The sequence below is a fragment of the Syngnathus floridae genome, chromosome 2 (assembly GCF_059516105.1).
Source record: "Syngnathus floridae isolate MCC-2025c chromosome 2, RoL_Sflo_1.0, whole genome shotgun sequence".
Classification (NCBI taxonomy): Eukaryota; Metazoa; Chordata; class Actinopteri; order Syngnathiformes; family Syngnathidae; genus Syngnathus; species Syngnathus floridae.
The window spans coordinates 5780920-5795837 of NC_142414.1; positions in this window are offsets into that span (position 1 = coordinate 5780920).

The following is a 14918-nucleotide window of genomic DNA, read 5'->3' on the forward strand; positions in this document are numbered from 1 at the left end:
GATCATTGGGACTTTAACTTAACTTTAACTTTAAATAACACCCTCTCACGTGGAATTGTGAAAAATATGAAAAGGAGTGTTGAACACAATGTGGCCCAACGACTTCGGTTGGCAGAGAGGATGGCACGAGCCCAAAGACGCTTCAGCTCCATTTGCATACATTACAGTTAAAATAATTATTGCCTACGAATGGATCTTGACAGCCGATAATTGCTAACGCACGCACATCATGACGGAAACTCTCTGGCACGGGAAAAGAATATGTAGCAGGGCTTGTGTCCGTGCAGGTGGTGCCTGCAAATGAACTCGGTGAGATTAGGCTGTAGCAGGCCGACGGACGAGCAGAGCGGGAATCCAGCACCGGACCCTCCGCTGACTGGACCACCCACTCAGTTGCTGAGCTATGCACGGCCGCCCTGACTCAGACTTGAAGATGTCACAATCTGGCTCTTGTTGATTTGCTTTGGATTGTGGTTTTCATCTTTCCGTCCTCAAATGATTCCATTTGTCAACCTGGGAAATGATTTGACGGATTGCTTGCAGTATTTGAGATGTTCTACACAGTTACTAACGCAATTCTCAGTATGCTGCAAAGAAGACGTTCGGCGCCAAAACTTCAAATATCAACCTCAGTGGGGACGTGAGCTGTGCAGTTGTCTGGCCTGTTTACAAAACGCTCTTGGCTGCAGACAGATAACATCCGCTTGAAGCGTTTCTTTCCTCGTCCTCCGACCTGCCAGGTTTAAACAGTACCCGTTTCGTGTATCTATTCCTGGTCCTAGTGGACTTCTGTTTCCTGCCCGCTCTCCGTGAGCCTCTGCCCAGCCTGTGTCTCGTTCCCCCTATCCCCCTTCCCTTTAATAAACCCTGTTCCAAGCTGCATTGGTCGCCCTGCTCCATTCATTCCATGACAGGACTAGCCAAAGATTTGATCCGAATGGAAACGTTGGGGGGGTTGCTTGCAGGGCTGTGGAGTCGGACTCGGGGACTCGGACTCGGTCGAACTCGGTCATTTTTGCCGGACTCGGTGCTGATTTTGACCGACTCCACCGAGTCTGACGCGCGTAGGAATACCGTCCACAGCCCTGCTTACGATCAATGCGGCCACGTTGAGTTGCACTTAGGCTAATGTTTACATTATGTACCAATGTCAAGGACGATTATGTCACCCATCTTATACCATTGATGTATTTCGATAGTTGTGGGGTTGTCACTAAGTATTTGTGTTTAGATAAATGTCTGAGCTATAATGGTGTAATTAATGATTAAAAAATATTATCTTACATGTCCTGTGTTTCAGAATGGTTATTTAATTGGGCGAGAGTGTGTGTTTTCAAGCGTTTTGCCTCATGCCAATGGCACTCAGGGCTAAGGGTGGGCTTCAATGACTATTTTTGTAAAGCCACGCATTTAATACCATGTCAAATAATATATTAGAGTGTAGGTTATGTTCCAATGTATCCACTTCTATCGGTTAAATTGTCAACCGTACATTTATGACTACGCCATGAGTGATCTACGTTATGAACTAGCACAACTCCGGTAGGGCAGGGAAAATGTTATCGATCCAACGTCCGATTGGAACGTCGCCTCACTTTTACATTCGCGCTCTCAGCGAGGGATCCTATATAAGCCGAACCAGCCAGTGTGAAAGCAGTTGCGTTCGTTCTGCATATAGCTATTTTGTCCCTCGGATAATCATGGCATCCAGAAAGAGTCATGTGTTAGCCTTGAATAAAGACTAAGCAGTCAAATGAATTAACAGAAAAAATGGTCAGCCGGACTTGGACTCGGACTCGGTGGTCAAGAGGCCGGACTCGGACTCGGTGCAAAAATCCGACCGAGTCCACAGTCCTGGTTGCTTGTGACCACTGGTTTGTTTCTAACACAAAAGCAAAAGCCAATAAAAGCCCAGAAGAATGCGCTAACAGCAAAGCATGGGAAAGCCATGAAGGTGCATGGTGGTGGCGCTTGATCTATCTTTACGCTTTCTACATTAAGACGGCGCTCGTCAGAGCGCTTGGAGCCTAACGAACATCGTCATATTCGATCTTCAGTCTTTTGAGACACTCTGCCTTTTTGGGAGGGGGCAGCACTGACCCCCCCCCCCACACACACACACACACACACACACACCACCACCTCCCTTCCCAATGTAATCCGATCGGTTTACGTATCCAAAGTGAGGAAGAGGAGTCATGAGGAACCTGAGGCAGAGGGCCCTCCATGTCCCCACAACCACGTTCGGCAGTCAAAGAATGTCGCTTGCCAGAATTCAAGCCGGGAATTTTTTTCTCGATCGTGACAACAAACACAAGCAAAGTAGTTTGCTGATGTCAAAAGACGATGAACTGCTCTGGGTGTGACAGAAGATTGTCACATAGGAAAAGCTTTGGGGGGAATTTTTAACAGCATGGGCGATAATTAGAGATAATGTTTTTATTTATGTCATCGCTAACACACACTGGGCGATTATTAGAATATGGGCGATAATTAGAATAAATACGGTAAAAATACTGACATTTAAAATATGAGATTTTCATATTTACTTCCTTTTTGCGGTCAAACAGAAATGTGTTTAAGATGTTCCAAACAAAAAATATTGCACTTCACTTTTGTAATTCACAATGTGACTCCTGCACCTGTCGACACGTATTTTTGGCACATTCCACGAGAACTAACTCTGAGCAGCACTTTTCAGCTCCTTCCACATAGCTTGAATACGATTTGGATCAGGACACTTGACAATGTCCATTATTTTGTTTTTATGCATTCTTGAGTGTTTGTGATTGTTGGAGGACTCATGATATCATATCATGAAATCTCAAGGTTTTCTTGAACCAAATGTGTGGCCCAGTAACTTGGTTTTAATTCAGTCCTCCGAAGGGATAATGCCACAAACACCTGAAAACAACAAAATGTGCAATTATTCTGAAGCACCATAACCATGATTTTCATCTTGGCCATTTCAAACACCTTAGATTAGTCAATCATTTATAATAATTGTTTTTATTTATAATAAATAACACGCTCCCACGTGGAACTGTGAAAAATATGAAAAGGAATGTTGAACACAATGTGGCCCAACGACAGCGATAAACGGCTTCGGTTGGCAGAGAGGATGGCTCGAGCCCAAAGACGCTTCAGCTCCATTTGCAGACATTACAGTTAAAGAAATTATTGCCTACGAATGGATCTTGTCAGCCGATAATTGCTAATGCACGCACATCATGGCGGAAACTCTCTGGCACGGGACCAGAATATGCAGCAGGGCGTGTGTCCATGCAGGTGGTGCCAGCAAATGAACTCGGTGAGATCGGATGGGGCGTTATTTGATGGCATATTTGCTATTCATTCCAAACTGGTGTTGGCGGCTTATATAAGGGCGAGTCGCCGTCGTTGCTATCAAGCGTCACCGCTGCAAGCAAAAAAGTTTATAGCGCTCAAGTTGTTAGAGATTCGCTCACTCCAACTTATTTTGCAAGAACCACACGGGAGACAAGTAAGTCCTTTTAGACACCTGCAGGTGGAGAGTCCATTCGTCGCTGTGCGTACAGCGATGTTCGAATGGAGGTCTGACTCTCGGCTCCTGCAAGAGCATTTTTATTAAGAGAAACAGGGTGGGGGTAAGAGTGGACTGAATGGAGAAAGCCCTTGACCTCTAGTCAAAACATAGCAAGGGATGTTTTACGACTTTGTGTAGGATGGGACAAGCTAGGTAATTTATCACAGGTTGTATTCCAACATAAGCATAAAACTAATCTACCTAGGTTATTTATTACAGGTTGCATTCCAACATAATCATACGACAAAGATAACCTGGAAAACCCTGACATCTCCTTCCTGTTTTATCATATGATTATGCCACCCCAAACAACAAAGGCAAGCAAGAAAATATAACGAAGAAAGAATAGTAAAAATAAAAAACAACAAACAATGATAACAACAATTTCCAGTGAAGATGAGGTTTTCCCTCAATACCCCAGATCAAACTTATTGTGTAAGCAAAAAACCTGCTGGCCAGATGTTATTAGCAGGAAAAGTCTCACACGGTCCCTCTGCCTTAGGCGACCAGAATGCTATCAATAAAAAAAATAAAAAGAAAAACACAGAAACAGTACATCATCATATCCATTACTTGCGAAGCATTTTTGATGGTCAAATCAACAAGTTTCTGTAAAACATGCTCAACAGAACAGCATCTACGCAATCCACGTTTCATTATCATTATCACATCTGTCACGTCTAAGAAGTTGTATATGTACTCGTGGTATCGTCAGCTGATGATGTTCTAGTCTTTAGGTGTGGTCTGTCACTCACACTGGTGCACACACTTGTGTCCAGTTGGCAGGCAGCATCGGACAACTCTTGTGACCACAAAACCACGATCCATTCTGAACAGGCACGTGCACTCATAGGATGCAGGTGAGGCAGTGCTTCTGAACTTCTGGATGACGTAGGTCCCGTCCGATGGTGCAGCCATGTTGGTAGTAGAGCCCTTACACCTTGAAAACGGCTCTCTCATCCTTGGATGTAACATGTGTAATTCACTCCAGCTGGTCTCTCTGTGTAGGCCACTCGTGGTATTGTTCATCCTCTAACAGTCACATTGAGATTTACCCAGAAGAGTTCATCATAGGCACCGTCTGCAACTCCAGGGCGGGATGGGTCGGCATCACTGATTGTGACAGCTCGGTGTTGATATCCAACTCCTCCCATGGATGCCATACATTACGCTTTAGTGACATTCATTGCTCTGGCCTCCAAGTGAACTTGTGTGAAGGAAGGGGGTAGTTTCGAACACACATAACGTCCCTCCCGTGTGTGAGCTCTCACAGTGACCTTCACATACCGGTAACAAGTGTTGGTTTCGTATGGCTTCAAAGTTCTCATCGTGTGACCATCGTTTTCCATGGTCAACATTGTCATTTGGTCTGTTCAGATGAGTCCATAGACCATAGCACGCTCCAACCACAACGCAGCAGTGGATCCATCTGGCATATGGATCCCCATTGCTACTAGGATAGCAGAGACACCGGGACAAACCCCTGCGTCGAGCGGAGTGGGGATCGTTGTTCGCTCCACCATCATTGAGACGCGCCACCACTCGAATTAGGGGTCCAGCACTCTCTGCAACTTGCAGTGGCTGAGGTGAATCCAGCTGGCCATTCAGCAAACTTCACTGCGGTAGTCAGCAAGACTTGGAATGGTCCCTCCCGTCGTGGCTGGCCCAGTTCCTTCTTTTGATGACCTTGATGTAGACCCAGTCTCCTGGATTGATGGGGTTGTCGACCTGTGAGGAGGAAAGATCCAGCGGCAGTAAATTTCTCTTTGACACAGTTTGAGCGTCCTGATCATATAATCTGCCAAGGACTGCTCTTCATCTGTTGTTTGCAACTCTCGTAGTCAATTGTAGTGCCCATTTAACTGGCAAATAGGAGTGTTTGCGGGAAGAGTTTGAACACTTCCTAATGATTCCCTCTAACCAAAGACTACTTATGACAGGGGCTTTCCCATGTATTGCCTCCTGGTTTAAAAGAGATTGTCTTACCCATGCCTTCTTTCTCCTCACACGCTCGCACCCACACAGGGTGTGCACACACACACACACACACACACACATCTGAATGCACACATACACAAAACGGCATACAAAGTTCAGACGAACGACAACAGACTGTCACAACTTTACAGAGAGTACGCACGAACACAGAACACACAGACAAAGGGATTCTAATCCATCTCTCATGTAGCTTCTTTTGATAGAATCTCCTATTGGTAACTGTATAGCAGACGTTTTAGCATATAATCCCATACTCTGCTCTCTCGCTTCTACTTTTTCATGTCGGTGCAGTCGTAGGTGGCCCCTATTGCAGTCATTGTCTTGTTAACTGTCGCCTTGTGCGACTCCTATGCATGATTGTGTGAATGTCAAAAATTGAACGCACCTAATTTTCTGACCATCCAACCTCCACTGTGGTACAAAAAAACCTTACTATTGCATTGAGTAGTAAAGGGAAATGTGCTTTCGGCAGTTTGCAAACATATTTTTAAGGTTGTGTTAAACTTATAATCATATTAATATAATATCTAGTAATGGAGTGCTCGTGTGGATTGGTGGGTGGCGAAGAATGTGGAGGCAAACTGCATGAACTTGTTTTCTTCGAAGTGTTGTGGAATAGGCCCAGACAGGGAGTACCGGACGAGAACACCTCAAGGTCGGTGAGAAACGAGAACAACATCATGTCCAGGTGGTCGGGCTTCGCGGGAAAAACCCAACCGCCTGACCTCAGCAATAACACCGACACGGGGAGGAGATGGCCATCGACCACTCATCTCACAATGTTTTGCATGCTTTAATATTCATATTGTGTTTCTTCAAAACTGGGTAACCCGGAAGAATGTGTCGTCTTTTGGTGGTCACAAAAACGCACGAGTTTTAGTGTGAGGGACCCGGGACCCAGGCCTGTATTAGTGCGCTTTGTCAGGTATAAACAATTGGTAAATTTGGTCTGATTGATCTACTGGTCTTCTCTTTGACAGAACGAACTCGCAAAATTGTTAGGTGCGCCAGTGTGTGGATTGGGACATAGCAACTCATGTGTTAAGTGTTGAAGGAATGAGGTCGAAATACAAAAAGTCCTGCCTCGCTACAAAAACAGATATGCTCAAACCTCATTGAATAAATTACATAAGCAGACAAGTATATTCACATATTAAATAAATAAACGAAACATTTGAAGCATATAATTATACCTACACACCAAATCAATAAAGAAGACATAACTAGACATTTTTGATAAGTGGTGATGAGAAAGGTTTTTATAACTTTATGATCTGATATATATATTTCTGAGGACTTTGAAATAACAAATGACTTTTGATATATTGCCTAAATACCTTAATGACCCTTAAGGAACTGTGGAATGCATGCCTGATGTTTTTTCTCTGAATCATGGACACGGCCAGAGTCGTCTTGACCGTTCAGTACTTGATTGTATCTTATGTTTTGACTAATGCTAGACGCCAGTTTTTGATTACTACTGAACGCTCTGCACAGAGGGAAATAGTTTGCCTAACAAAGCAAAGATACGGTTGAATGCGGTACGACAGTGTATGTCCAAGATTGGAGAAGAATGTTCACAGGAAGGTCACGTGGAGATAAAACCAGTGGGTGCCAGAAGGAGCCACCCGAGAACTCGGCCAAAGATGATCGCCAAGGCCGAGAGACGGGATGGAAGACAACAGCCCCCTCCACACACAGACACCAACAGCCCCCCACCAACACACCGAATCGCCCATAACCAGCACCACTCCCATGGAAGCAGACTCTCCTTCGAACTTGCCCCACCCCGAAGACTCATCGCCCATCAATCCCAGCCCACAATGTGCTACTGAATATAAAACTGATCTAACAACCTTGGACTTTGCCTTTTCTGAATGGAGACTTTCCGCTCTTGAAGGGCCCAGCGCTGTATTGCACTTTCCTGAAAACAGAGCTTTCTGAACAAGAATTGTGATTGAACTCAACCAACCTGTGTAAGTCTAATTTCTGCTTCAGTGTCTTTGCATTTTCCTAAATCTGAAGAAATCAAACGAGCACGCAGTGAGTAAATTGAATAACAGGTGATTGGCAAAGGCTTTTGCCGTGAGGCGCAGATAACGCGCTCCCTAAATTATGGACAGAATCCAACAAATGGTGACCATCCGACGTGATTTCTTCAGAAGGGAAAGTGCATGCTCCACAAAGGATTCTTCCTTCTCCGCTCTTGCTCAACAGTATTGCAGTCCGATCGGCACAAAAGGTGAGGGGGAAACTTTTTTTCTCTCTCCCAGTTCAGCAATATTGTGGAGTGAAAGCGGAATTCAAAAATTAATAATTTCAGCTCTGTGTTCAGGAATGGTGGTTGTATAGAAGTGTTTTTGTGTGGAACTTGGTAAAAGTGATTTGTGGAAAAAATTAAAAATACAAAAACAGGTGAAGGCGTCGCTGATATAGCAGTACGGATGCCGAGCGACTCCAATAGTGTGACCTTAGAACATTATAGGGCTGTCTAAGGCGAGGGACATCTGGGATGTCCGAGTCGTGGTGAATTAAGAGAAAGGTGGTGAGGACTTTGTCTGATCAGCAAAGGGCGCTCACACCGCTGGAACTTGTGGGATGCCAGTGACTAGCATATGGGCACCTGAGTGGCCTCAATAGTAGACACTTAGGAACTTATACTGTTGCCTAAGGTCGGGGTCGATTGGATCGGCCAGGCCACCAATACGAGTCGGGGACTCGTGAAAAAAAAAAAAAAAAGAAAAAAAAAATGGTGACGGCATCGCTGATATAGCAGGACGGATGCCTGGCGACCTCAATAGTGCGACCTTAGAGACTTATATTGTTGTCTAGGGCGAAGGGTAACTGGGTTAACCAGGTCGCTACATAATTGTTGAAGTGTGTCTATGATGATATTGTGTGGAAAGCAGGCTTGGCTGTCAGATGGGACAGCGGCGCAGCTGAAGAAGTGAGTGATTAGCTGTGGTGCTGTTCATGGGATGGAAGTGATGATTTGTGGTTCATGAAGAACAATAAGTTGATTTGTATAAAATTGTTGATTTTATTTTGATTTCGCATGAGAGTTGGAGTCAGAAAAATGGCTTAACAAGAATTTGATAAAGAATGTATATTTAATTAGCATGAAGGTTATATCCCATTGTGTGGTGGGGTTAAACTGTAACCATTTTTGTTTTCAAAAGGGTGCGGCTCTAAAGTTTGGGCCAAACGGTCAGGTGGGCACAAATGCATATTTTGGACAGAGGTGGGGGGTTACATTGGTGGCGAGGCTCTCCGCACTTCAGTTGCCTCCCCCCCCCCCACCCTTGTTATCAGATGGGAAGATTGTCATGTCTATGTTGTGGGCCCGTGTGTTTGTTCATGAGTATGTTTGTCTTTGTGTATCAGTTCGTTATAAAGGATGGAATTGCGTTAAATTGGTGCACGGAAACGGTGTGCTAGACAATGGTTTATCAGATTTGCATTGTTAAATGTAAATATTAGAAATGATAGAATAATCTGAGGGTTGTGGTCAGAAACTCGTCCAACGAGGAGAGTGCCCAGCCCTCATAAAAATGTGAGAGTAAGAGAGAACATACATTGTAGAATTGGATAAAATTAAATTATGATTGCAGATTTTAAATTTAGGAGGAATTATTGATTGGTTATGACATAAGACTATACAAGGACACATGTAAGGATAAGTCAAAGATTTGAATCACTTAGAGTTAAAAACAACAAATAAAAACGACATTGCAAGGGGGCACTTTTTATTAAAAGAACACCAAGTAAAGTAAGTAGGGGGCATTCGTGATTGGGATTAAATTAAGGATAAAATTAGGTCAAGGATTAGAAATCAATGGTGCTCTACACAAAAAGGCTTAAATTTTTAATGGGGAAATATTTGGAGTACTGTGCTGGTCTACATAGGTCATGGGCCGAGTTTATTTGGTTTTGATTGTGGTTTGGGTTTATTTTGTTTATTGTTAGGTTTTCCTTGTGTTTATTGTTAAGGTGTTCCTTGTTATTCTCTTATCCCCTGCATTGTAAATGTCTTCTTTATGCAGATAGATTAACAGGCTAGGAATTTAGTGAGGAGAAAATTGATCAATTGATGGCGGTTAATAATTGTCCAAATCCGAGTTACATGTTTTGAGGGACCAGAGCAACGACATTATATTTAATTTGCAGGCCATTATTTCGTAAGTGATGACAGTTTCTAGATAAGTAGACTGTTTTATCAAAAATGTGAGAGTGAAGGAGGAGGTTTGATTTGTAATCTGGCATTTGGGTGCCACTTTTAAGAGTCTGTGCAGGAGCATAGATTGTTTTTGTTTGTTTTTAAAGATATATTTGACAGTTTATCTCGGTGCAGTAAGGATATAGCCATTTTGAAAGACTTAAAATTAAAAGCAAAATTACATTTTAATTCTGACACATGCCAGCTAACATGAGGATGGCAAATAAATGAATAAATACTCGCTCAAATGCGGCATGTGTTTTAAATTGGGCGATAAGACATTCACTTTCAAGCACTATCATTTAGCGCTGCTGACAACAATAACTTATGAGATGGTAAACCAAGGAGGAGTGTCATAGTTGGAACACAGGCGCTGTATGACCTATAGATTGAACAATAACATTCACCGCATATACAACCATGTTGGTAGATTGTTAAATTACATTACAGTTTATTACAAAGGATTTCGGAACTTTATTTGATGATAAACACTGGAACGAGGATTTTAGCTGTGTTAATGGGTAGGGTGGATGGATTACTCGAAAAAAAAAAAAAAAAAAGCTTTTGATAAGGGCGGCTTGATAGTAAGAGGATGCAATATGTTAATGGGAAGATTTGGGGTGTAAGGAACAAATACTTGACATGAAGACTGATAACACGAAGATAGTTTTGTGAAATTTGTGTCCCAGTGTGTTCTGCCCTAGCGCATGGCACAAGTCCTGAACTGAGTCCTTGTACTCTACTGGCTGCCTCAAAATCAACAGAGGACTGTCCCTGGTCATGAGACACCTTTGACCTTTGGGAGAACAACAGGAACTATTATCATGCTTGAAGGGGGCAAGCACAGCTCTTCACAGGACAAGAACCATATAGTTGGTGGAATACACACAGTTGCAGATCAAAAAGAAAATGGACTGAAAGAACAAAGACAAGATGGACGCATTTGAGAATGGCGGACGGTCCAGCCCTGAATCATCATCATGAGAATCTAAGAGGAGAGGCTGCTAAAGACTTGCACGAGTCACATGAAGTCAAACTGGACACATTGCTAAAGACTGCTGAAGCATTACAAAGTTGGTGGAGTGTGGGACAAAAGGGATGGAAGTGTGTTTGGGTGCTGGGGCAGACATAACTGAGGAGTTTTGATAAAAGTGGGAATAATAAGGCTGCTTATTGACACTGAAACGGGGATAAAAAAAAATAAAATACATAGATAGGGACAGTGAAGATGCACTGACAAATTACACAACAGCGTGATCAGAAACTTTGCAAAGTGGACATTGATCAATAGAAATTAAATCATTTGAATCATAAATTTTTATATGTAACTTAGCATTTCGAAGACATACCGTATTTGCCGGTGTACAGGTCGACTCGGTGTATAAGTCGACCCCCTAAAATTCGACGGAAATTTACGATTTTATGATATATCCTTTGTATAAGTCGAGCTCAATTGTTGCATTATATTAAACTTCAAAATTCAATATGCGAAATTTATTGACGAAATGTGTTCAAATTCCGGGAGGCCGTGCGCATGCGGCTGTTTATAAGCACCGCGGAGGAGATCGCGGCCGGCGAGCTCGCGCACGCCACCCGGCACCAACGGGAGGCCGGAAATAGCTCCAAGCCGAGCGGATCGGCACTTTATAAGCACCGCGGAGGAGATCGCGGCGCCTCATTGGACTTCCAGCGGCCGGCGAGCTCGCGCACCCGCCCGGCACATCCGGGAGGCCGTGCGCACGAGCCAAGTGGCCGAAAATAGCCCCCGCCGAGCGGATCGGCTGTTTATAAGCACCGCGGAGGTGGTCGCGGCGTCTCATTCGACTTCCAGCGGCCGGCGAGCTCGCGCACCCGCCCGGCACATCCGGGAGGCCGTGCGCACGAGCCAAGTGGCCGAAAATAGCCCCCGCCGAGCGGATCGGCTGTTTATAAGCACCGCGGAGGTGGTGGCGGCGCCTCATTCGACTTCCAGCGGCCGGCGAGCTCGCGCACCCGCCCGGCACATCCGGGAGGCCGTGCGCACGAGCCAAGTGGCCGAAAATAGCCCCCGCCGAGCGGATCGGCTGTTTATAAGCACCGCGGAGGTGGTGGCGGCGCCTCATTCGACTTCCAGTGGCCGGCGAGCTCGCGCGCCCGCCCGGCACATCCGGGAGGCCGTGCGCACGAGCCAAGTGGCCGAAAATAGCCCCCGCCGAGCGGATCGGCTGTTTATAAGCACCGCGGAGGTGGTCGCGGCGTCTCATTCGACTTCCAGCGGCCGGCGAGCTCGCGCACCCGCCCGGCACATCCGGGAGGCCGTGCGCACGAGCCAAGTGGCCGAAAATAGCCCCCGCCGAGCGGATCGGCTGTTTATAAGCACCGCGGAGGTGGTGGCGGCGCCTCATTCGACTTCCAGCGGGCCGCGCACTCGCGCACGCCGCCCGGTTCAAATTTTCTAAGTGCAACGCACAATGAGATGCATGAGAAACGGCCTTGGTTACCATCACATTTGAAGCGAATACGAAGTTAAATTTTATGACTCGGTGTATAAGTCGAGGTCGATTTTTTTCGGTCGATTTTGGATCGAAAAAGGTCGACCAATACACCGGCAAATACGGTAATTAATCTAACTGAAATAATGAAATTTTATAATTGGACCAGTGAAAATTTGGATTCGGGCAACAGAAGGCTGAATTGCTAAACTTAATTGACCTTTATCAAAACAACAGAATTTAATTACACATCAACTGCGACTGACTTATAGGATGCATATTTCAGCTTGAAGGGGTGAGGGGCCATAAGAAAGTTGGAATTCTGGATAGTCGGCAAAATAGTAATACAGTAGGGCTTTAAATAACAAATACATTGACATGACCCTTGCGACAATTGATTTAAATGGCAATTTATGATAGGCATTTGGGGTTAGGATTAACAATCCATCCATCCATCCATTGCTGGTGCGGCTTGTCCTTACGAGGGCCACAGATGTTTAACAATAATAACTAGAATTATTCATTTCTGTAGAAATTGCGTGTGAAAGCGAAGAGGCTGAATAAAAATTCGGGGAAAGCTACAAGATTATGTTTAAATTTGGAACGTGTTGAATTGGCTAGAAAATTGATAAAAATATAGAAAGAATTTTGTAAAATTGGGCGTGAATTTTAAAGTTGAAAAGTTGAAATTTGGGGAGTGGGAAGTTTTGGAATAGGTAGGCATAAGATGAACAGTTAAAAAAAAAATTGAAATGAGTTGAGTCAGTGGAAAAAAAAAAAAAAAGAAGAAAAAAGGAAAACTAGAAGAAATTAGAAGGGAAAAAATGAAACTTTGCAAAATTTTACCGCAATGTTGGAAGTGAGGATGTGAAATTTGAATTTGAATCTAGGAGGTTAAAAGTGTAATGGAGTAAATCAGATGAATTATGTGGAAGTAGTTAAGATTAAAATAAAAGGAAGAGGAATGCAGAAGAAGTTGAATAATAATAAAGTCAAGGCAATTCAAATTTATTTATATAGCCCACAAGCAAGTCTCAAAGGGCTCCAAATGTACAAAAATTGCCAGTTTGAAATACAAGTGTGAGGGCCACAATGATGATCATGACAGCAAAAATATTTCTAATTGGTTTTGATAGGAACAAAGGGGGAACATGGAAGAAGGTTTTCAAAATTTGTGATATAGCGTCACTCAATTATCAAGAGTAAGTATTTCTTTTTAATTCTAAGAATTGGCATCAACAAAAAATGAGAACGATAATCCAAGGTTATAGTGTAAGTGGCAGGAGGAAGCTGTGTATATTTTTTAAACATTATTTTCAGTATCATTTCTTAGGAGAGTCAGTAATGCTTGTGAGGAGATGAATGAAGGAACAAGGTGACAGTAAAAGGGAGTGCTCTAAAAATGTTTGGTTTTTTGCCAGAGGTAGTTATTTGGAGGGATGAATTTAAACTGAAAGCAAAATGGAACTGTTTAGTGGAAGAAATATGAGAAGGTGGAAATATTGAAGTTACAGCTCAACACAAAGTGTCAAATAGTCTAAGTGTGAGATGTGAGCAAACTAAATGGGGAGTTAAATCATGTTCCAGTATTATGCATATTGGCAAACGATGTGAGGACAGGAGACCAGACAATTAGATATTAATTTTAATATTAATATTTGAAATAAAAAGGGAAATTTTAATTGAGGAGAAAATTTTGCATAGGGAGGGTTCTTTTTACAATGTAATATTGTATGTTTTATGTGTGTGTTGTGGGATGACAGTTTGTCTGTAATGCTGTATGAATGTCAAGTCTGTACTTGGGATGGGGTTTCTGTATTGTAAATGGTTAACATGATTCAAGGTTGGGGTGATGTGATCACAGCAGAGGATAACATTCCTCTCACCTGAAAAATATAAAGATACTACAGATTTGAAAAAAGCAAGATTGATCAGGGCTCATTTTGAACTAAATATGGGTTTAGGATTACTCTGGGGCACCATTGACAACAAAAGACTTCAATGGAGAAGGCCCATTTCAAGATTATGACCAGACGTGACTATACCAGCATTGACAATCAAGACTCTGAGCCAAGACAGTGTATGACAACAACTCTGGACTTACCTGACAGTGTGACGAAATGTATGTGACGGAATTTGTGATGACTTGCTTTGTTTTGATGTTTTACCTAATTGTATTGCAGCCTCTAACAGCAACCCAGGGAGCAGATTGTGCTTTATTTGTTAAACTTGCTTTACTTTGCAGGTTGTCAACTGCAGTCTTGGAGAATTTTGTGTCATGTCTGTGAACATGCATTAACAACTAACCCCTTACTTTTCATAAAAAGTTTGTAAATGTGATCGGTTTCATGACAGGCTCGGCAGGCTCCAATTTTCTAATTCATGCGTTTGACATGCGCCCATGTGTGGATTATTTTTATCATTATGAATTTTATTTTTTGGTATTATGGATGTTTATTGTACGGAGAGCTGCATGCACAGCTACAGGTGGGTGGTGGCTTTTGTTCATACAGCCATGTGAGATGCTGCCAGTCGAGTTTCAGGGACTGAGAATTGGTGATTCCAGGCTAGGATGGCATCTGGAGGTACACCGAAGTCCAGCTGGCGATGGGTATGTCACCATGGATATTGTTATTTTTACTTTTTAACCATTGTGACACATTTTTTA